Source organism: Oncorhynchus tshawytscha, linkage group LG24 (assembly GCF_018296145.1).
Source record: "Oncorhynchus tshawytscha isolate Ot180627B linkage group LG24, Otsh_v2.0, whole genome shotgun sequence".
NCBI classification, from domain to species: Eukaryota; Metazoa; Chordata; class Actinopteri; order Salmoniformes; family Salmonidae; genus Oncorhynchus; species Oncorhynchus tshawytscha.
The window spans coordinates 11672955-11696597 of record NC_056452.1 but is presented as its reverse complement, the minus strand read 5'-3'; the positions used below and the strand labels follow the sequence as shown (position 1 = coordinate 11696597).

The 23643-nt window shown below is 43.7% G+C and overlaps 1 protein-coding gene across 1 annotated transcript in view; it reads left to right on the top strand.

The window, feature by feature from the left end:
* Positions 1-23643, top strand: part of si:ch73-103b11.2 (centrosome-associated protein CEP250) — a 105586-nt gene that overhangs the window by 35932 nt on the left and 46011 nt on the right.

The following is a 23643-nucleotide window of genomic DNA, read 5'->3' as shown; positions in this document are numbered from 1 at the left end:
ATAACATAATAAACACACAAATACTAGCCTTAGGTCATAAATATGGTCAAATCCGTTAACTATCATTTCAAAAACAAAACGTTTATTCTTTCAGTGAAATATGGAACCGTTACGTATCTAACGGGTGGCAACCCGAAGTCTAAATATTGCTGTTACATTGCACAACCTTCAATGTTACGTCATCATTATGTAAAATTCTGGCAAATGAATTACGGTCTTTGTTAGGAAGAAATGGTCTTCACACAGTTCGCAACGAGCCAGGTGTCCCAAACTGTTGCATATACCCGGATTCTGCTTGCACTGAACACGAGAAGTTGCACCATTTCCCTAGTAAATATTGCCTGCTAACATGAATTTCTTAACTAAATATGCAGGTTTTAAAAGTGTTTTTTAAGAAAGGCATTGATGTTTATGGTTAGGTTCATTGGTGCAACGATTGTGCTTTTTTTCACGAATGAGCTCTTGTTAAATCATCACCTGTTTGGCGAAGTAGGCTGTGATTCATTGACAAATTAACAGGCACCGCATTGATTATATGCAATGCAGGACAAGCTAGTTAAACTAGTAATATCATCAACCATGTGTAGTTAAATAATGATTTTGTTTAGATTGATTTTGTTTTTCATAAGATAAGTTTGATGCTAGCTAGCAATTTACCTTGGCTCCTTGCTGCACTCGCAAAACAGGTGGTCAGCCTGCCACAGTCTCCTCGTGGATTGCAAAGTAATTGGCCATAATCATCGTTCAAAAATGACGATTACCGATTGTTATGAAAACTTGAAATCGGCCCTAATTAATCGACCATGCCCTCTAAAATGCCTTATAGACAGATGCCGAGCAGTTGCCATACCAGGCGGTGATGCAACCAGTCAGCAGGATGCTCTTGATGGTGCAGCTGCAGAACTTTTTGAGGATCTGGGGACCCATGCCAAAGCTTTTCAGTCTCCTGAGGGGGGAAAAGGTGTTGTTGTGCCTTCTTCGCGACTGTCTTGGTGTGTTTGGACCATGATAGTTTGTTGGATGTGGACACCAAGGAACATGAAATTCTCAACCCGAACAACTACAGCCACTTCGATGTTAACGGGGGGCCTAATGAGAAGGTCGGGAACATTCATTGCTTGAGTGGTCATCAGAGGAAGGTGGTCAAAGGGGGATAGCAAGCAAAGATGGTCTTTTGAAGCAAGTCTAGGGGCAGGTAGGCAGCACGGTTTTATCAAGGTGGCTCGCCGTCCCTGCCGTCTGTGTGGCTTCTCCATAATAGGACTTGGATAAGGTTTGAGCTCAGCTACTGCGGTTCATGGACTCTGTAGTAGGCGGTGTCCATGAAATTAAGCACCCACTTGGCATTCATGTGGCGTCAGAAAGCAGAAAATGTTTATCATACAAGATATAGGGTCTTTGTCTTTTCAGTCGACTTGGTTATTTGTATGATGATTACTATGGTGGTGGTGAAGTGCCCAGTTGTTGCCAGCGAAGCAGTACATTCCCAATAAAGCCGGTCAACCCAAGTGCTGTGTCAGAGGACACTGCAGAGACCCAGACAATGCTGCTTGGCTCCTACCATCTGATCCTGGATCTGTTGCTCAATGTACTGAGGAATCCACTCTTTACAGAATTGTTTTTGATTAGAAATTAAACTGATTAAATGGAATGTGGACATTTTTGTTGGAACTTTTCAAAAAAAGAGTTGTCCATCAAACTGGCACTACCATTGTTATTGGATCGTAGTTGTTCTTGGATAGGTTGCCCTGGTGACACAGCAGGTAGCGTCATACATTTTGATTGGCCCGTGTTGTGGAGAGTGGTCAAGTGTCAAAGGCTTCACGCTGGTTATGTGTTTACTCACTGAATATTCCATAAACTAAAGCCAAGTCACCTAGGGGGTTTAGATAAGCCATCCCTTCCTGTTACTATGGGAACAGGATCAACGGCCCTGACCTAGGCAGTCAATAAAATCAAAACGGTCTCTCTCGCTGTTGCAGATCTCTCTACTCCCTTTTCATCCCATCTGCCATATTACATAATACAAAAAAAGGAACATGGAACATTGTTCACCAAATGTACACATCTTGTAATATGAATGAATTGCTCAGACTATAAAATCAGCAGCAAAGTGTGAAAAGTGGGGGCTGAATGATGAGAGCAGACGGACACAGCAGATGCGTCGAAGCAGGTGGGCGTCAGAACAGTAGGATGGTGAGAGGCAGAGGGAAACCATACAGACAGAGATGCAGTGTCTTCAAAAGTATTCATACCCCTTGACTTATTCCATATTTTGTTGTGTAACAGCCGGAATTCAAAATGTAGAACATTTTTTGGAACTCTCACCCAGCTGCACGACAATACCCCACCCATACTGACAAAGTACAAATATGTTTTTAGGAATCTTTGCAGCTGTGAGTCTTTCTGGGTAAGTCTCAAAGATTTGCACACCTGGATTGTACAACATTTGCACGTTTTATAAAAAAAAATATTCAAGCTCTGTCAAGTTGGTTGTTGATCATTGCTAGACAGCCATTTTCAATTCTTGCCATAGATTTTCAAGCAGATTTAAGTCGAAGCTTGTAACTAGGCCACTCAAGAACATTCAATGCTGTCTTTGTTTTAGGTTATAGTCCTGCTGAAAGGGGAATTACTCTGTCACTTGGAAAGCAGACTGAACCAGGTTCTCTAGGACTTTACCTGAGCCTAGCTCCAATCCTGTTTCTTTTTAGCCTAAAAAAAACTCCCTAGTCCTTGCCGATGCCGAACATACCCATAACATGATGCAGCCATCACCATGCTTGAAAATATGAAGTGTGGTATTCAAGGTTGTGTTGGCTTTGCCCCAAACATAACGCTTTGTGTTCAGGACATAACATTTATTCTTTTCCACAATTTTTTGCAGTTGTACTTTAGTGCGTTATTACAAACAGGATGCATGTAATGGAATATTTTCTACATGCTTCCTTCTTTTCACTCTGTCATTTAGGTTAGTATTGTGGAGTAACTTCAATGTTGATCCCACTTAGTGTGTAATGGCTCTGATAGTTTTCTCCTAACTGTTTTAAATCCACCATTGGCCTCATGGTGAAATCCCAGAGCGGTTTCCCTCCTCTCTGGCAACTAAGATGACCCTAATTAGATATTTAATGAAGAATGAAAACGTGAAATGTATCCAGCCAGCTGACATATTCATGCTTCGCCTATTCCTCTCTGATGCAATACCGTTTCACAAACATGCTTATCTAGGCTTACACCAGCACTGGTACCAGGCAGTATTAGCTAGCTAGCTAGCTAACGTTGCGACACTTAGCCGCTAATGCTAATCGCTAGTTAGTACTAACACAAATTATTTCAGCAGCACCTTGCTAAGAAAAGACAAACTAGCAAACAGTCGTTTACAAGACAGTAAGATACGCAAACGAAGTGTAATTATAGAATGCTTGTGGAAAGCAGCATGTCACCAACATTGTTGCATCCGCCTGACCATGCGGGCCGAAGAAAGTGCTCGTGACTCCGGTCAAGCAACTGCTCTCTCCTTGAGTGACAGGGGGGCAGGGCTTTGTGTGGCTCGCGGCATACAGCAGCAGTAGGGGGAGAGCGATGACTGACTTGAGAAGCAAACTAGAGTAAACTCTGAAAATGGACATTCCACGCGCTGGAGTTGCATATCACATTTAACAAACCAAACATTGGAATACCGTTAAAGGTCAAGTAAAAACTCAAACTGGTCTGTGTCAAACTGGTCCGTTATATAGTAAACTGCGGTATACCGCGTGGTGTGTAGTCGAGGCCATATGCAACCAAAATTCATTATTTCAATTCACAAGATGGCATGAACGCACGTCAGCCATCGAGAATTGAACCTCTGTGATTCTTGAGCTTGGACACTGACCATAGGATGTGACGCAACGCGAGCACAACACAGGCAGTGAAGCAGCTTTCACTGATTTCAAAGGAAGCATTTCCTCAACTGCTGATGGCAATCCCGGACGCCCGATGGCTATAATGTAGCAGGGCCGTGAGACTGACTCAAACACAGATTATATATATCTATACACACACAGAGAATTCTGAGAGATACACACACACACACACACACTGACAGGCATGACTATTTATGCTCAGCAACACAGAATCAGATGAATGGGTACAATTTGACAGTTCTAAAGATTCACCCATACACTCTTACTCTGTCAATCTCTTTTCTCTCTTGCTCTGTCACGAACGCACACGTACACACCAGAGCTGTAGCAGTTATGTGAACGTATGGAAAAAGATGGCATGACAACACAGGTATTTCATATCTAGCTGTTCTACTAGCTCAAATAATCTTCATCCTCCAACTCACTCTCCTCCTCTTCCTCCTCCTCTGCATTCTGAGCTCTGGCACTCTCCAGTCCTGCAAATGTAACATTAAACCGCCCACACCACGCTCAATGGAGAGGAATGGCGCTGCAATGGAAAGCAGACGTTTTATATGCTCCTCACCAATTCTGCTATTTTGTATGGTTTTTCCCTGTTCTTAACATTTTTTTTGGACACATTTTGTCCGCCATCGTTTCCTATGACTAGAGCTGTTGCTGTGACCGTGTTACCGCCACACTGGCCGTTATGGCCGGAGTAAAATTCCATGTGACCGTTGAGTCACGGTAATCTCCATTCATACACTCTGGACATGCATTGGTAGTACCCAACTTGCTAACGACCATCAGGTCCTAATGGCCTGGTACTCCGGGCTGTATTGTCCCTCTAACCACAGACCTCAATGGAAATGCAATTGGAAATCACATCAAACACTTTTCATGAAAAACAAGTAGGCCTATTGTACTTTTTAAAACTCACCTCACTGTGATGGTCAATTTGAAGAAAGAAATTCAACAGCAGGTTGAAGCAGTGTTCAAATGTGGATGTTTCGAAAGCATAACACAACAAAATGGACAGCGTTTTCAAAGGGGAATTCAAAACGCCCATAGGCACATTAGCGCATATGCATGTGCTTATGAGCCCTAGCCCGAATAAAAATAAATAATAAACCTGAATAAAAATGGACAATTTAGGGCATCCCGAGTGGTGCAGCGGTCAAAGGCTCTGCATCGCAGTGCTTGAGGCGTCACTACAGACCCGGGTTCAATCCCAGGCTGTGTCACAGCCAACTGTGACCTGGAGACCCATTGAGGCGTCGCACAATTGGCCCAGCGGTCGTCCGGGTTAGGGGAGGGTTTGGCCGGCGGGGATTTCCTTGTCCCATCACGCTCTAGCGACTCCTTGTGGTGGGCCGAGTGCCTGAATGCTGACTTCGGTCGCCAGCTGGACGGTGTTTCCTCCGACACATTGGTACGGCTGGCTTCCGGGTTAAGCGAGCAGTGGGCCAAGAATCAGTGAGGCTTGGCAGGGTAGTATTTTGAAGGACGCATGACTCTCAACCTTTGCCTCTCCCGAGTCCCATCGCCACAACTCCTGTATGGACTAGACTGTCTACCAATAGGCTATCATGAAATTGGGGAGAAAAGGTGTAAAAAGTACAAAATATAAATATGACAAATTTGAGGAAAAGTCTGAATGTGGACTGTATTATTATACATACTGGATGAAATTGTTACCTTTTTATAACTATGTTCTCTCAGTAATAAAGCCCTTTAGTGGGGAAAAACTCATTCTGATTGGCTGTTGTCTCATAGCCATGGTTGGGCCTGGGAGGGCATAGGCCCACCCACTTGGGAGCCAGGCCCAACCGTGGCTACGCTCTTACCCAGTCATGTGAAATCCATATACTGGGTCTAATGAATATATTTCAATTGACTGATTTCCTTTTATATGAAATGTAACTCAGTCAAATCTTTGACATTGTTGCATTTATATTTTTGTTCAGTATAATTTTACATATGAGTAAAGACTAGATTAAATTGAGAATAGTCTGATGTGTGAAAATATGATCACTTGTTGAGACAACAGCAGTGTAGCCTGAGGCAAGGAACAGAGCACAAGATTGTTTTGCTACTCAAATCATCAATAGCCTGTAGCCGTACCATGCAGCCCATTATATATTTTGGATTTCTAAGACATTCCAAGGTTTATATCATTCACAACTAAAGCTGCCAAATAACTACATCTAGCATAAAGGACCTGTTTCATTGTTACCTCAACATAGCTACTTCATATGCACACTCGTTCCATAATGGGGAAAAAATATCCTTTCTCTTTTATTCAGTTCAATTATATTCTTACTGTAAAAGAATGGTGCGAGACTTATACGCGTATCTTGTGAGCTTGAACAAGCCTATGGCATGGAGCATAGCCAGATAACTAACATGCAGTAGGCCAACTTAATACTCTGTTCTTCTGAAATACATTTTCTTCATATCATAATGTTTTCGTTTAGACCTGACTCAAATAAATAATGGATTTGTGACGGTGTCTATTAAATCGATTTATTAGACTTTTAGTAGTTGTTCCAAAAGTGAGCATCAGCAGCTTGTATGCGTGACGAAACAGCTGGTGCACAATTTCTAATATTAGCAAAGTCTCGAGGTTCTGCTCGCCTGAGTTAAAATACCTCATGATGAGCCTGTAGACCATACTATTTACCATCTATTTATAACCACAAACTGATGCTGGCAGGAAGACCTCACTCAACGAGCTGTATAGGTTCATAGGCAAACAAGAAAACGCTCATCCAGAAGCGGTGGTCCTAGTGGCCGGTGATTTTAATTCAGGAAACCTGAAATCTGTTTTACCTCATTTCTACCAGAATGTCACCTGTGCAACTAAAGGTGAACTTTTTACTCACCTTTACTCAATACACAGAAAATCATAGAAAGCTCTCCCTCGCCCTCCGTTTGGTAAATCTGACCATAACTCTCTCCTCCTGATTCCTGCGTACAAGCAAAAACTCAAACCGGAAGTACCAGTGACTCGCTCAATACAGAAGTGGTTCAATGAAGCAGATGCTAAGCTACAGGACTGTTTTGCTAGCGCAGACTGGAATATGTTCTGGGATTCCTCCTATGGCATTGAGGAGTTTTAACACATCAGTCACCGGCTTCATTAATAAGTGCATTGACGATATTGTCCCCACAGTGACCATATGTACAGTGCATTCGGAAAGTATTCAGACCCCTAGACTTTTCCCACATTTTGTTATGTTACAGCCTTATTCTAAAATGGATTAAATAAAAATACATTTAAAAATCCTTATCAATCTTCACACGATAACCCATAATGATAAAGCAAAAACAGAAATACCTTATTTACATAAGTATTCAGACCCTTTACTATGAGACTCGAAATGAGCTCAGGTGCATCCTGTTTCCATTGATCGTCCTTCATGTTTCTACAACTTGATTGAAGTCCACCTGCGTTAAATTCAATTGATTAGACATGATTTGGAAAGGCACACACCTGTCTATATAATGTCCCACAGCTGACAGTGCATGTCATAGCAAAAACCACGCTATGAGGTCGAAGGAATTGTCGTTAGAGCTCCGAGGATTGTGTCGAGGTACCGATCTGGGGTAGGGCATTAAAAATGTTCTGTAGCATTGAAGGTCCCCAAGAACAATGGAAGAAGTTTGGAACCACCAAGACTGTTCCTAGAGCTGGCCGCCAGGCCAAACTGAGCAATCAGGGGAGAAGGGCCTTGGTCTACAAGGTGAGCAAGAACCCGATGGTCACTCCGAAACACAACACAACCAAGCCACACTGCTTCTTAACACAGCGCGCAGGAGACAAGGACAGCCCTGCCGGCCAAACCCTCCCCTAACCCGGACGACGCTGGGCCAATTGTGCGCCGCCCAATGGGTTTCCCGCAGCCTCCGGCTGCTACAGAACCCAGAATCTCTAGTGGCACAGACCACAGCGCCACTCGGGAGGCCATCTGAGGAAACCAAGATTGAACTCTTTGGTCTGAATGCCAAGTGTCATGTCTGGAAGAAACCTGGCACCATCACTACTGTGAAGTGTGGTGGCAGCATCCATGCTGTCGGGATGTTTTTCAACGACAGTGACTGGGAGACTAGTCAGGATCAAGGCAAAGATGAACAGAGAAAAGTACAGAGATCCTTGATGAAAACCTGCTCAGGACCTGGGACTGGCATGAAGACTCACCTTCCAACAGGACAACAACCCTAAGCACACAGCCAAGACGACGCAGGAGTGGCTTCGGGACAAGTTTCTGAATGTCCTTGAGTGGCCCAGCCAGAGCCCGGACTTGAACCCGATCAAACATGTCCTGGAGAGACCTGAAAATAGCTGTGTAGTGACGCTCCCCATCCAACCTGACCGAGCTTGTGAGGATCTGCAGAGTAGAATTGGAGACACTCCCCAAATATACAGATGTGCCAAGCTTTTTGCGTCATACCCAAGAAGACTCTAGGCTGTAATTGATGCCAAAGGTGGTTCAACAAAATACTGAGTTAAGGGCCTGAACAGTTATATAGATGTAATATTTCAGTATTTTAATTTTTATACATTTGCAACAATTTCAAAACAGCTTTGTCATTATGGGGTGTTGTGTGTAGATCAGTCAATTTGATCCATTTTAGATTAAGGCTGTAACGTAACAAAGTGGAAAAAGTCAAGTGAAAAAAAGTGAATATTTTCTGAATGCACTGTACATATCCCAACCAGTAACCATGGGTTACAGGCAACATCCGCACTGCTCTAAAAGCTAGAGCTACAACTTTCAAGGAGCGGGACACTATTCCGGACGCTTATAAGAAATTCCGCTACGTCCTCTGACGAACCATCAAAACAGGCAAAGCGTCAATACAGGACTATGAGCGACTCCTACTACACCGGCTCTGATGCATACGGATGTTTTTTATTTGATTTTATTTCACCTTTATTTAACCAGGAAGGCAAGTTGAGAACAAGTTCTCATTTACAATTGCGACCTGGCCAAGATAAAGCAAAGCAGTTCGACACATACAACAACACAGAGTTACACATGGAGTAAAACAAACATACAGTCAATAATACAGTAGAAAAATAAGTCTATATACAATGTGAGCAAGTGAGGTGAGAAGGGAGGTAAAGGCAAAAAAAGGCCATGGTGGTGAAGTAAATACAATTATAGCAAGTAAAACACTGGAATGGTTGATTTGCAGTGGAAGAATGTGCAAAGTAGAGAAATAATGGGGTGCAAAGGAGCAAAATAAATAAATACAGAAGGGAAAGAGGTAGTTGTTTGGGCTAAATTATAGATGGGCTATGTACAGGTGCAGTAATCTGTGAGCTGCTCTGACAGCTGGTGCTTAAAGCTAGTGAGGGAGATATGTGTTTCCAGTTTCAGAGATTTTTGTAGTTCGTTCCAGTCATTGGCAGCAGAGAACTGGAAGGAGAGGCGACCAAAGGAAGAATTGGATTTGGGGGTGACCAGAGAGATATACCTGCTGGAGCGCGTGCTACAGCTGGGTGCTGCTATGCTGACCAGCGAGCTGAGATAACGGGGGACTTTACCTGGCAGGGTCTTGTAGATAACCTGGAGCCAGTGGGTTTGGCGATAATTATGAAGCGAGGGCCAGCCATCGAGAGCGTACAGGTCGCAGTGGTGGGTAGTATATGGGGCTTTGGTGACAAAACGGATGGCACTGTGATAGACTGCATCCAATTTATTGAGTAGGGTATTGGAGGCTATTTTGTAAATGACATCGCCGAAATTGAGGATTGGTTGGGTCAGTTTTACAAGGGCATGTTTGGCAGCATGAGTGAAGGATGCTTTGTTTTGCGAAATAGGAAGCCGATTCTCAAATTAATTTTGGATTGGAGATGTTTGATGTGAGTCTGGAAGGAGAGTTTACAGTCTAACCAGACACCTAGGTATTTGTAGTTGTCCACAAGTCAGAGCCGTCCAGAGTAGTGATGTTGGACAGGCGGGCAGGTGCAGGCAGCGATCGGTTGAAGATGCATTTAGTTTTACTTGTATTTAAGAGCAATTGGAGGCCACGGAATGAGAGTTGTATGGCATTGAAGCTCAGAGACTCACCAGCAGCAAGAGCTACATCATTGATGTATACAGCGACATCATTGATGTATACAGAGAAGAGAGTCGGTCCAAGAATTGAACCCTGTGGCACCCCCATAGACTGCCAGAGGCCTGGACAACAGACCCTCCGATTTGACACACTGAACTCTATCAGAGAAGTAGTTGGTGAACCAGGCGAGGCAATCATTTGAGAAACCAAGGCTGTCGAGTCTACCGATGAGGATGTGGTGATTGACAGAGTTGAAAGCCTTGGCCAGGTCAATGAATACGGCTGCACAGTAATGTCTCTTATCGATGACGGTTAAGATATCGTTTAGGACCTTGCGTGGCTGAGGTGCACCCATGACCAGCTCTGAAACCGGATTGCACAGCGGAGAAGGTATGGTGGGATTCGAAATGGTTGGTTATCTGTTTGTTGACTTGGCTTTGGAAGTCCTTAGAAAGACAGGGTAGGATAGATATAGGTGTGTAGCAGTTTGGGTCAAGAGTGTCCCCCCCTTTTAAGAGGGGGATGACCGCAGCTGCTTTCCAATCTTTGGGAATCTCAGACGACACGAAAGAGAGGTTGAAAAGGCTAGTAATAGGGGTGGCAACAATTTCGGCAGATCATTTTAGAAAGAAAGGGTCCAGATTGTCTAGCCCGGCTGATTTGTAGGGGTCCCGATTTTGCAGCTCTTTCAGAACATCAGCTGACTGGATTTGGGAGAAGGAGAAATGGGGAAGGCTTGGGTGAGTTGCTGTGGGGGGTGCAGTGCTGTTGACCGGGGTAGGAGTAACCAGGTGGAAAGTATGGCCAGCTGTAGAAAAATGCTTATTGAAATTCTCAATTATAGTGGATTTGTCGGTGGTGACAGTGTTTCCTATCTTCAGTACAGTGGGCAGCTGGGAGGAGGTGCTCTTATTCTCCATGGACTTTACAGTGTGTCTGAACTTTTTTGAGTTTGTGTTGCAGGAAGCAAATTTCTGCTTGAAAAAGCTAGCCTTGGCTTTTCTAACTGCCTGTGTATATTGGTTTCTAGCTTCCCTGAAAAGTGTGGCTTGCAAACTTTCACAGATTACAAAGTGAAATACAGCCACAAGCTGCCCAGTGACACAAGCCTACCAGACGAGCTAAATGCATTCTGTGCTCGCTTCGAGGCAAGCAACATTGAACCATGCCGTAGTGGTTTCGGACAACTGTGTGATCATGCTCTCCGTAGCCGATGTGAGCAAGACCTTTTAAACAGGTTAACATTCACAAGGCCGCAGGTCGAGATGGATTACCAGGACGTGTACTCTGAGCATGCGCTAACCAGTTGTAAAGTATTTTTACTGACATTTTCAGCCTCTCCCTGACCAAGTCTGTAATACCTACGTTTCAAGCAGACCACCATGTGCCCAAGAACGCCAAGGTAACATGTCTAAATGAGTATCACCCATTAGCACTCACAGCTGTAGCCATGACATGCGTTGAAAGGCTGGTCATGGCTCACATCAACAACATCTTCCCAGACACCCTGGACCCAATCCAATTTGCATTCCGCCCCAGCAGATCCACAGATGATGCAATCTCTATTTCACTCCACACTGCCCTTTCCCACCTGGACAAGAGGAACACCTATGTGAGAATGCTGTTCTAATCAAATCAAGTTTTATTGGTCACGTACACATGGTTAGCAGATGTTTTTGTGTGCATGTGCGAAATGCTTGTGCTTCTAGTTCCGACAGTGCAGCAATATCTAACAACTACCCAATTAACACGTCTAAGTAAAGGAATGGAATAGGAATATATACACTACCGTTCAAAAGTTTGGGGTCACTTAGAAATTTCCTTGTTCTGGAAAAAAAGCTGAATTTTTGTCCCTTTTTAAAATAACATCAAATTGATCAGAAATACAGTGTAGACATTGTTAATGCTGTAAATGACTATTGTAGCTGGAAACGGCTGAATAAAAAAAATGAATAATAATAATTGTATATCTACATAGGCATACAGAGGCCCATTATCAGCAACCATCACTCCTGTGTTAGCTAATCCAAGTTTATCATTTTGAAAGGCTAATTGACCATTAGAAAACTTTTTGCAATTACGTTAGCACAGCCGGAAACTGTTGTCCTGATTAAAGAGCAATAGAACTGGCCTTCTTTAGACTAGTTGAGTATCTGGAGCATCAGCATTTGTGGGTTCGATTACAGGCTCAAAATGGCCAGAAACAAAGACTTTCTTCTGAAACTCGTCAGTCTATTCTTGTTCTGAGAAATTAAGGCTATTCCATGTGAGAAATTGCCTGATGGCTGATAATGGGCCTCTACAACTATGTAGATATTCCATTCAAAATCAGCCGTTTCCAGCTACAATAGTCATTTACAACATTAACCATGTCTATACTGAATTCTGATCAATTCTATGTTATTTTAATGACCAAAAAAGGTGATTTTCTTTCAAAACAAGTACATTTCTAAGTGACCCCAAACTTTTGAACTGTAGTGTATATATAAATATATGGATGAGCAATGACAGAGCAGCATAGGCAATATGCAGTAGATACAAAAAATACAGTATATACATAAGAAATAAGCAATACAAGATATGTAAACATTCTTTTTTTGTTATTTAACCTTTATTTAACTAGGCAAGTCAGTTCAGAACAAATTCTTATTTACGATGATGGCCTAGGAACAGTGGGTTAACTGCCTTGTTCAGGGACAGATTTTTACCTCGTCAGCTCGGGGATTCGATCTGGGAACCTTTCGGTTACTGGCCCAACGCTCTACCCACTAGGTTACCTGCCGCCCGTTATTATTATTACATTATTAAAGTGACTAGCGAACCATTTATTCAAGTGGCCAATGATTTCAAGTCTGTATGTAGGCAGCAAACCTCTCTGCGTTAGTGATGGCTGTTTAACAGTCTGATGGCCTTGAGACAGAAGCTGTTTTTCAGTCTCGGTCCCAGCTTTGATGCACCTGTACTGACCTCGCCTTCTGTATGGTAGCGGGGTAAACAGGCAGTGGCTTGGGTGGGTGTTGTCCTTGATAATCCTTTTGGCCTTCGTGACATCGGGTGCTGTAATTGTCCTGGAGGGCAGGTAGTTTGCCCCCGGTGATGCGTTGTGCAGACCGCACTACCCTCTGAAGAGTCTTGCGGTTGTGGGCGGTGCAGTTGCCGTACCAGGCGGTGATGCAGCCCGACAGGACACTTACATTTTTCAACCACGCCACACATTTCTTGTTAACAAACTATAGTTTTGACAAGTCGGTTAGGACATCTAATTTGTGCATGACACAAGTACTTTTTCCAACAATTGTTTACAGACAGATTATTTCACTTATAATTCACTGTATCACAATTCCAGTGGGTCAGACGTTTAAATACACCAAATTGATTGAGTCAATTGGAGGTTTACCTGTGGATATATTTCAAGGCCTACCTTCAAACGCAGTGCCTCTTTGCTTGACATCATGGGAAAATCAAAAGAAATCAGCCATGACCTCAGAATTTTTTTTTGTAGACCTCCACAAATCTGGTTCATCCATGGGAGCAATTTCCAAAAGCCTGAAGGGACCACGTTCATCTGTACAAACAATAGTACGCAAGTATAAACACCACGAGATCACACAGCCATCATACCGCTCAGGAAGGAGACGCGTTCTGTTTCCTAGAGATGAACGTACTTTGGTGCAAAAAGTGCAAATCAATCCCAGAACGACAGTGAAGGACCTTGTGAAGATGCTGGAGGAAACTGGTACAAAAGTATCTATATCCACAATAAAACAAGCCCTATATCGACATAACCTGAAAGGCCGCTCAGCAAAGAAGAGGCCACTGCTCCAAAACCACCATAAAGAAGCCAGACTACGGTTTGCAACTGCACATGGGGACAAAAATCGTACTTTTTGGAGAAATGTCCTCTGGTCTGAAGAAACACAAATAGAACTGTTTGGCCATAATGACCATCGTTATGTTCGGAGGCAGAAGAAGAACACCATCCCAACCGTGAAGCATGGGGGTGGCAGCATCATGTTGAGGGTGTGCTTTGCTGCAGGAGGGACTGGTGCACTTTTTAATTATTTTATTTTTTTACCTTTTTATTTAACTAGGCAAGTCAGTTAAAAACAAATTCTTGTTTTCAATGACGGCCTAGGAACAGTGGGTTAACTGCCTGTTCAGGGGCAGAACGACAGGTTTGTACCTTGTCAGCTCGGGGATTTGAACTTGCAACCTTTCGGTTACTAGTCCAACGCCCTAACCACTAGGCTACCCTGTCGCCCCACTTCACAAACTAGATGGCATCATGAAGGAAAATGATGTGGATATATTGTAGCAACATCTCAGGAAGTTAAACTTGGTCGCAAATGGGTCTTCCAAATGGACAATGACCCCAAGCATTGTGTTTACAAAGAACTCATTTACTGAGAGATAATGTAAACACCCAACACAAAGTTGTGTCAAAATGGCTTAAGGAAAACAAAGTCAAGGTATTGGAGTGGCCATCAAAAATCCATGACCTCAATCCTATAGAAAATTTGTGGACAGAACTGAAAAAGCGTGTGCGAGCAAGGAGGCCTACAAACCTGACTCAGTTACACCAGCTCTGTCAGGAGGAATAACTGACCTAAAACGGGGAATATCTACTAGGATTAAATGTCAGGAATTGTGAAACTGAGTTGAAATGTATTTTGCTAAGGTGTATGTAAATTTCCTACTTAAACAAGTCAACATATACATACAGTTGAACACTTTTTTTGGTTACTACGTGATTCCATATGTGTTAATTCATAGTTTTGATGTCTTCACTATTCTTCTACAATGTAGAAAAGAGTCAAAATAAAGAAAAACCTTTTGAATGAGTAGGTGTGTCCAAACTTTTGACTGGTGTTGGTGGAATGTTTCCTGTTAGTTAGATACAACTGTACCAAATTCAATGCTGTCTCCTTAAACCCATAATGCAGTAATTTTGTTAAAATTAGTTAATGATCCACTAAATCAAATGCTGCACTGAAATCTAAAAATAAGTACACCCACAAACTTGCCATTATCCATAGCACTGAGCCACTGGTCAGTCATGTCAACCAATGCAGTGGTAGTGGAATGTTTTTTGCAATAAGCATGCTTCTGATTGGCTGTGATCAGATAATTTTTTTCCATGTATTCCCATATTTGTTTCCTCACAATACCCTCCAATATCTTAGAGTGAAGGGAGTAGACTGATTGGTCGACTATTGGCAGGAGTAACGGGTTCTTTGCTATCTTTTGGGATTTGGACACTGTTTAGCCTACGTTCATACATTTGGAAATTGCCCCTTTTCCAGTGACCAATTAAATATGTACAGTTGAAGTCGTAAGTTTACATACACCTTTAGCCAATTACATTTAAACTCAGTTTTTCACAATTCCTGACATTTAATCCTAGTAAAAATTCACTGTCTTAGGTCAGTTAGGATCACCATTTTATTTTTCAACAACTTTGGAAGTATGCTTCGGGTCATGACCCATTTGCGACCAAGTTTTAACTTCCTGACTGATGTCTTGAGATGTTGCTTCAACATATCCACATATGTTTCCTTCATGATGCCATTTATTTTGTGAAGTGCACCAGTCCCTCCTGCAGCAAAACACCCCCACACCATGATGCTGCCACCCCTGTACGTTCATCTCTAGGAGACCGAACGCGTCTCCTTCTCGAGCGGCTTGACTGCTGCTTGGTCCCACGGTGTTTATATACCGACTTGCCAAACTATAGTTTATTAACAAGTCATTTGTGGAGTGGTTGAAAAACGAGTTTTAATGACTCCAACATAAGTGTATGTAAACCTCCGGCTTCAACTGTATTTGAGATTCTTCAAAGTAGCCACCCTTTGCCTTGATGACAGCTTTGCACACTCTTGGCATTCTCTCACCCAGCTTCATAAGGAAGTCACCTGGAATGCATTTCAATTAACAGGTGTGCCTTGTTAAGTTAATTTGTGGGATTTCTTAATGCATTTGAGCCAATCAGTTGTGTTGGGACAAGGTAGGGATGGTATACAGAAGAAAGCCCTATTTGGTAAAAGACCAAGTCCATATTATGGCAAGAACAGCTCAAATAAGCAAAGAGAAACGACAGTCTGTCATTACTGTAAGACATGAAGGTCAGTCAATCCGGAAAATGTCAAGAACTTTGAAAGTTTCTTCAAGCGCTATGATGAAACTGGCTCTCATGAGGATCCAGAGGTACCTCTGCCGCAGAGGACAAGTTCATTAGAGTTAACTACACCTCAGATTGCAGCCTAAATAAATGCTTCACAGAGTTTAAGTAACCGACACATCTCAACATCAACTGTTCAGAGGAGACTGCGTAAAACAGGCCTTCATGGTTGAATTGCTGCAAAGAAACCACTACTTAAGGACACTAATAATGTGAATAGACTTGCTTGGGCCAAGAAACACGAGTAATGAACATTAGACCAGTGGAAATCTGTCCTTTGGTCTGATGAGTCCAAATTTGAGATTTGTGGTTTCAACCTCTTGTCTTTGTGAGACGCAGAGTGAACGGATGATCTCTGCATGTGTGATTCCCACCATGATGCATGGAGGAGGTGGTGTGATGGTGTGTGGGTGATTTGCTGGTGACGCTATTGTGATTTATTTAGAATTCAAGACACACTTAACCAGCATGGCTACCACAGCATTCTGCAGCGATACGCCATCTCATCTGGTTTGCGCTTAGTGGGACTATAATTTGTTTTTCAATAGGAAAACTGCCCAACACAGCTCCAGGCTGTGTCAGGGCTATTTGAACAAGGAGAGTGGAGGAGTGCTGCATCAGATGACCTGGCCTGCACAATCACCTGACCTCAACCCAATTGAGATGGTTTGGGATGAGATGGGCCGCAGAGTGAAGGAAAAGCAGCCAACAAGTGCTCAGCATATGTGGGAACTCCTTCAAGACGGTTGGAAAAGCATTCCAGGTGAAGCTGGTTGAGAGAATGCCAAGAGTGTGCAAAGCTGTCATCAAGGCAAAGGGTGGCTACTTTGAAGAATCTCAAATATATTTTTTATTTGTTGAACACTTTTGGTTACTACATGATTCCATATGTTATTTCATTGTTGTGATATCTTCACTATAATTCTACATTGTGGAATAGTACAACAGTAAAATTAAAATAAAAACTTGAAATAGTAAGTGTCCAACCTTTGACTGGTACTGTATGTCAATGGGTCGTTTTCTTCCCCTCAGTAGACTTTGGAATACCGTAGGGCAACTACCTTGGGTGACATCTTTTTTCCCTTTATATATACTGACAACCTTCCTTATGCTTTATCTGAAACTCACGCTACTATATTTGTAGACGATACAACAATATATACAGCAAGATGAATTTGCTCAACAGGTACAGCAAGCTCCACAAGTAATTCTGGGAAAAATCAGGGAGTGGGTTTGGCCCGAACAAAATTGTTTCGAACGTTATAAAAAATATTTTAAAAAACAAGGTTGTTGGTTTGTTCTGCCAGGAAAGGTCAACACAACATGAGATTACGATTTAAGCATGGGGAGAGTACGAATTGAGAAAGTGTCAGAAACCAAACGACTAGGAGTGCAGCTAGGCAACTGCTTATCCTGGTCTTCTCAAATAACTAATCTACAGTATGTCAGTGTCTTATGTCTGTTTTTGTATTTGTGTTTAAATGTGAAAATGTGCTTGTATTATAAATGGTATTTTAATGTTCAAGGAATCTCGGAAGGTTAGTCCAAATGAGGAGTAATAGAGATCCTAGTAAAAATCAACCATAGTGTCCTCCACGCTCATCAATAAGCTTAGGACCCTGGGACTGAACACCTCCCTCTGCAACCGGACTTCCTGACATGACGCCCCCAGGTGGTAAGTGTAGGCAATGCTGACCCTCAACACGGGGTCCCATCTGGACTGAGTGCTTAGTCCCCCCTCCCCGTACTCTCTGTTCACCCACGACTGCGTGGCCGGGCACAACTCCAACACAATCATTAAGTTTGCCGGCGACACGACGGTGGTAGGCCTGATCACTGAGAGCTTAAAGTTCCTCCGTGTCCACATCACTAAGGATCTATCATGGTCCGCACACACCGACGCAGTTGTGAAGAGGACACGACAACGCCTTTGGATGTGGAAAAGTTTTAGCATTGGCCCTCAGAGCCTCAAAAAGTTCTACAGCTGCACCATCGAGATCCTATTGACTGGCTGCATCACTGCTTGGTATGGCAACTCCTTGGCATCCGACCGCAAGGCGCTGCAGAGGGTAGTGGGTACGGCCAAGTACATCACTGGGGCCAAGCTCCCTGCCACCCAGGACCTCTATACCAGGAGGTGTCAGAGGAAGGACCTAAAAATGGTCAGACTCCAGCCACCTTAGCCATAAGACTGCCAAGTAGTTATTCCGGGTAGCTATTTGGTTATCTGCATTGACCCTTTTTACACTAACTTTTTTTGACTCGTCACATACGCTGCTGCTACTGTTTTTATCTGTCACTTATTCCTAGTTGTATGTATATAACTACCTCAGTTACATCGTACCCCTGCCCATCGACCCGTTACTGGTACCTATCTTTTATTTCAACGAGGAACACAGACTGAGACCAAGGTCTCTTTTACAGCTGGGCCCTGCGTATACATGTTTACACATACAGTTTAGGTACAATGATTAAGAAACTACACAAGACACAAATAAAATGATCACAGATGACACAAAAAAACACAACAACAGAAAATACAGCAGCAGATGATTACATTTACACACATTTATTCCCTTAACAACACAAGAACTTGCATTACCCGAAGCCGTTACAAGCAATACAAAAATAAAAATCAAGAGTCTCAAGTTTAAGTTTAGTCTCCCAGGCTATTCCATAGGCAAGGAGCGTAACAGGAAAAGACAGCCATACCCATCTCTGTGGAAATCGCATGGGCCTCAAGTGTAATCCATAGGCAAGGAGCGTAACAGGAAAAGACAGCCATACCCATCTCTGTGGAAATCTCATGGGCCTCAAGTGTAATCCATAGGCAAGGAGCGTAACAGGAAAAGACAGCCATACCCATCTCTGTGGAAATCTCATGGGCCTCAAGTGTAATCCATAGGCAAGGAGCGTAACAGGAAAAGACAGCCATACCCATCTCTGTGGAAATCTCATGGGCCTCAAGTGTAATCCATAGGCAAGGAGCGTAACAGGAAAAGACAGCCAAACCCATCTCTGTGGAAATCTCATGGGCCTCAAGTGTAATCCATAGGCAAGGAGCGTAACAGGAAAAGACAGCCATACCCATCTCTGTGGAAATCTCATGGGCCTCAAGTGTAATCCATAGGCAAGGAGCGTAACAGGAAAAGACAGCCATACCCATCTCTGTGGAAATCTCATGGGCCTCAAATGTAATCCATAGGCAAGGAGCGTAACAGGAAAAGACAGCCATACCCATCTCTGTGGAAATCTCATGGGCCTCAAAAAGTGTAATCCATAGGCAAGGAGCGTAACAGGAAAAGACAGCCATACCCATCTCTGTGGAAATCTCATGGGCCTCAAGTGTAATCCATAGGCAAGGAGCGTAACAGGAAAAGACAGCCATACCCATCTCTGTGGAAATCTCATGGGCCTCAAGTGTAATCCATAGGCAAGGAGCGTAACAGGAAAAGACAGCCATACCCATCTCTGTGGAAATCTCATGGGCCTCAAGTGTAATCCATAGGCAAGGAGCGTAACAGGAAAAGACAGCCATACCCATCTCTGTGGAAATCGCATGGGCCTCAAGTGTAATCCATGCTTGCTGGTTTTAGGAAATATGTAGGTAAGCATATAGGCAAGTTGTCGTTACGCGGTGTGTATTTATGTTTTACTTTTCTATTATTTCTCTAGCTCCGACTGGGACACATCGTTTTGAAGAGGCATCCAACTCTGAACTCCAAGTCGGAAACTCCTGGAATTTCTAGAGCTCCTGACTTTCCGACCTGAAGATCACTGATGTCATGATTTGACCCCCCCCTGAGTTCCCAGGTGTCTTGCAAGCACAGTTAGTCCTATACTGTAATCATAAAGTTCCGTTGAACCTCCTGAACACATTCCAGTAGGGTGAGGTGAGCAAACGTCTGGATGGGTATACTTGCCCTGACAGCACCGCCTGATATCCACCATATGGCATAGCATGATTTACGGAGGCTTCTGTCTGGCTGGGCTTAATATTAAGGGTGGGTTTAGGGTCAGCATCAAGGTCAAGGAATGAAGTTGATTTATATATAGAAAGGAAGTATGTTGGCGTATTGGTTCGCTGTTTTTGGAGGAGTGAAATTATAGGACATGGAAACTACAGGACAGGGAGATATTGTGATGGTAATCTCTGGGGGTTGATGATATATCAATCTGTCAACTCTGCGTCACCTGGTCTGTTTCCTTCATGTTTGGGTGTTCATATTCTTCTGGAATGAAGAAGTATATGACTCCATCTCTTTGGCACCCAGGAGCTGCTGGTGTTGGCTTGCTCAACCATGTCTACCGAGTGTGTTTACCCTTGTTGTTGTAAGTCTCCAAGGAACAATTGATTGCGTAATTGGCATTATCAGTTACAACCCGAAAAGAGTACAACCCCAAATGGACCCGATACAACTCCGTGTTCGTGAGTCAGTCAGGACTTCTCTAGTAGTGCCAGGTTGTCAGCACACCCATTGCTTTTAACTCACCTCTTGAAAAATGAGTTTGAATGGAGGGGGAAGTATATTTTTAGTTTTTTGGGGGGGGGGTTATTCGATATGAAAGTTAGCACAAAGAAAGAATGGGATATGTTGGAAGGAGAAGGCTAAATCTGAAATCCGTGCAGGAGTTGAACGTGGAAGCTGTTCAACAAAATACTTGCTGAACAATCAAACGATATACATCGTAGTAATCTATAGTGTAATCAACAGTATACTGGAAATCCATTCAAATACTGTAATCCAATTGGAAATCGGGGGGAAATGACACGCCCGTGTTATTGTTGCCAATTCAGCTACTGAAAATGAAACCCTTTTATCATACGTGTGAACAACAGCATTAATGCAAGTGCTCTTGTAACGGACCACAGCGATCATTAACACTATGACATGCAACATACTGTGTCAACCCCTCCCATGTTCTTCTAATTGAGTGAGTTTCCCCCGACTCTCATTTCTGTTTTCAGAAGTAGACCATCTCCTGCCTGGAATCCAAATGGACTTTGCTACATTTCAACGTTGTTTGACTTGACCGCAACTTTCAGTCTGGTTAAACCAGGCTAAACAGACTCTAGCATTGACAGAAGAACACAATTGGCTAAACAAGGCTGTTTAGCTTCACTCCCGGGTCTTAGGGTATAGACTACAGGCCATGGCCTCCCATTTGTGTTGGGTGTCCCATAATCGGAGAATGATCCGTCCACTAATTGACCACTGTTCAGTTCCTACTCAGGACAACATCTTGAGATTGATTACAACGCGGGCGAGACAGAATGCGAGAACGGGGGAATAGACTGACGATGAGACAGAGGGGGAGGCTACAGAGAGGCAGACAGTGTGAGAGAGAGAGAGGAAAAAGACCAGTTGATTTTAAAGTGTGTGTTTAGCGTGGCAGGTCACTGTTCTCAGACCAGAGAAGAGACTGACACCCTGGATTAACCTGTTGTCTAACTTCCCGGGAGAGTTCGCATGGCAGCACTGTTGGGATAATCCAAGTAGACATTAGCCGTGCAGAGAGATGGGCAACAAACAGACGCTGCTGGCACAGAGTATAACAAGACCACACCGGCGCCCACTCTTAATGTAGCGTAGCTTCTGTGCAAAGTAATTGTGCCTAGGGCCTAAATGAAATCACACACACAAAACAACTCTTTGTGTGCACTTGAGTCACGCCTGAAGTGGAGCCACTGATCACACCATTGTCTGAACATCTTGAGAGACAGGAAACTGTTTACCCGGTTTATCAAATCAAATGTTAGTTGCCACATACACATGTTTAGCAGATGTTATTGTGGGTGTAGTGAAATGCTTGTGTTTCTAGCTCCAGCACTGCAGTAGTATCTAACAATACACACAACCTAAAAGGAATTTAATTTTTTGTTTTCTTATTTAACCTTTATTTAACTTATGAAAGCAGGGTTGTGTTTGGACTCTCTGTGTCTTTGGTCAAATCATGGTCACTTCCTCGTTAGGAGGTAAGTGGGGCGGCTGTGGTGGGGCTTGTTGACAATCCCACATTGTGTTTATGCTAGTGCTACTCCACAAAGGGCTCATTGTGGAGAGTGACGGCCCAGGAGAGGGGTCCAGGACTCGGCTAAGGGACCGGGGGGGGGCGTTTTGGGGCTGGAGGCTGGGAGGGGTTTTGTCCGGTGGAAAGGCCAGACCGTACTGTACTCAGCTGACGGGGCTGGGAGACTGCACATGTGAGAGGAGTCCCGTGCTCGACTGCTCGGTGTCAACGCCGTGCCTCCAATAGTCCTCCAGATCTCCCGCTGTGCTGTAATAGTATTATGAAAGGGATTTTTCATCACAAACTCAATGTTGTGGATTCTTGTTACATGAAAAAAAATTGTATTCTGAGTTTAAAGCTGAGATCTTAAGCGGCTTGGAAAACTGTCCACAGAATTTGTAATGTTGTTTTGGCCTATACTCTCCTGACCTCTCCCAAGGTCACACACACACACACACACACGTTTGTTTACATGGACAGATGGACCTTACCACCTCTCGCTTCCTCTCCTTCCCTTACTATGTTGATGGAGCTGAAACTGTACACAGAGGCACCTTGTAAAAAATTGATTCGACAATGTATCCTATGACATACTGTAAACAGCCCATGTTTCTCTTCTCCTCTTTCAACCCCCCTCCCCTCTTTTTTCTCTAATGTCTGAGAGTGACAGGACTCTCAGGTCAAGCTGACGCCGTCTCTCTCTGAAGCAGGAACAGGCCCTCTCTCCCAGCTGTCTGTCCGCCTGCCTGTCAGATTCGGCTGTTGCGCTGGCCCCTCACCCTAGACTTAAGAGCCCTTCCACACACTACAGGCGTTTTATAGGGCCAGAGGCCCAGGCGAGACGCGCAGAGAAAGTTATAGGATTATCATAATGGCTCATTCTAGGTCTCTGCAAGTTTAGGCTTAACTCTTCTGTGGTGAAAACTCAGGTGTCCGTCAGTCAGTCAGTCAGCTGGAACACACATGCCCTTCTAGCACAGTTCTCTATGAATTGAGAGGGACTGTAGGGGTAGGGCAAACTGGGCCTCTCGACCGCTTTTTGGGCGGGATAACCATAAACTGTCAGTCATCGACTTTCTTCACCACATCAAAGAGCCTCTAGGGCTAAATTGCTCAATGATTGACAGGGCATGGTTATCCCGCCCATCTGGGCTTCTGTCACTTATTCCATCACTAGCTTGACTTTACCTTTTTTTAATTTGGCCTCCCGCTTTTTCTCTCTGCGTAATTCAGGATCGATGGTGGTTGTAAATCGTCATCTGTGGCTCTTCTGCACTGATGCTTAGGACCTCAGTGGCATTTAGGGTGCCTGTAATTCTGCCTGTTTGTTTTGAGTAGAGAAGGGCTTGGGGTTTGGGGCTGTCCACGTTGACGCCTGTGTTCTTCTTGGTGGTACACACGTAGCACTCGTCAGTCACGTCCTTTTTAAATCCCGCTGCGTACTTGAGTTCATCCTGGGCTCTCCACCGGCTCGGTCAGGAGTAGGTCAGACTTCCC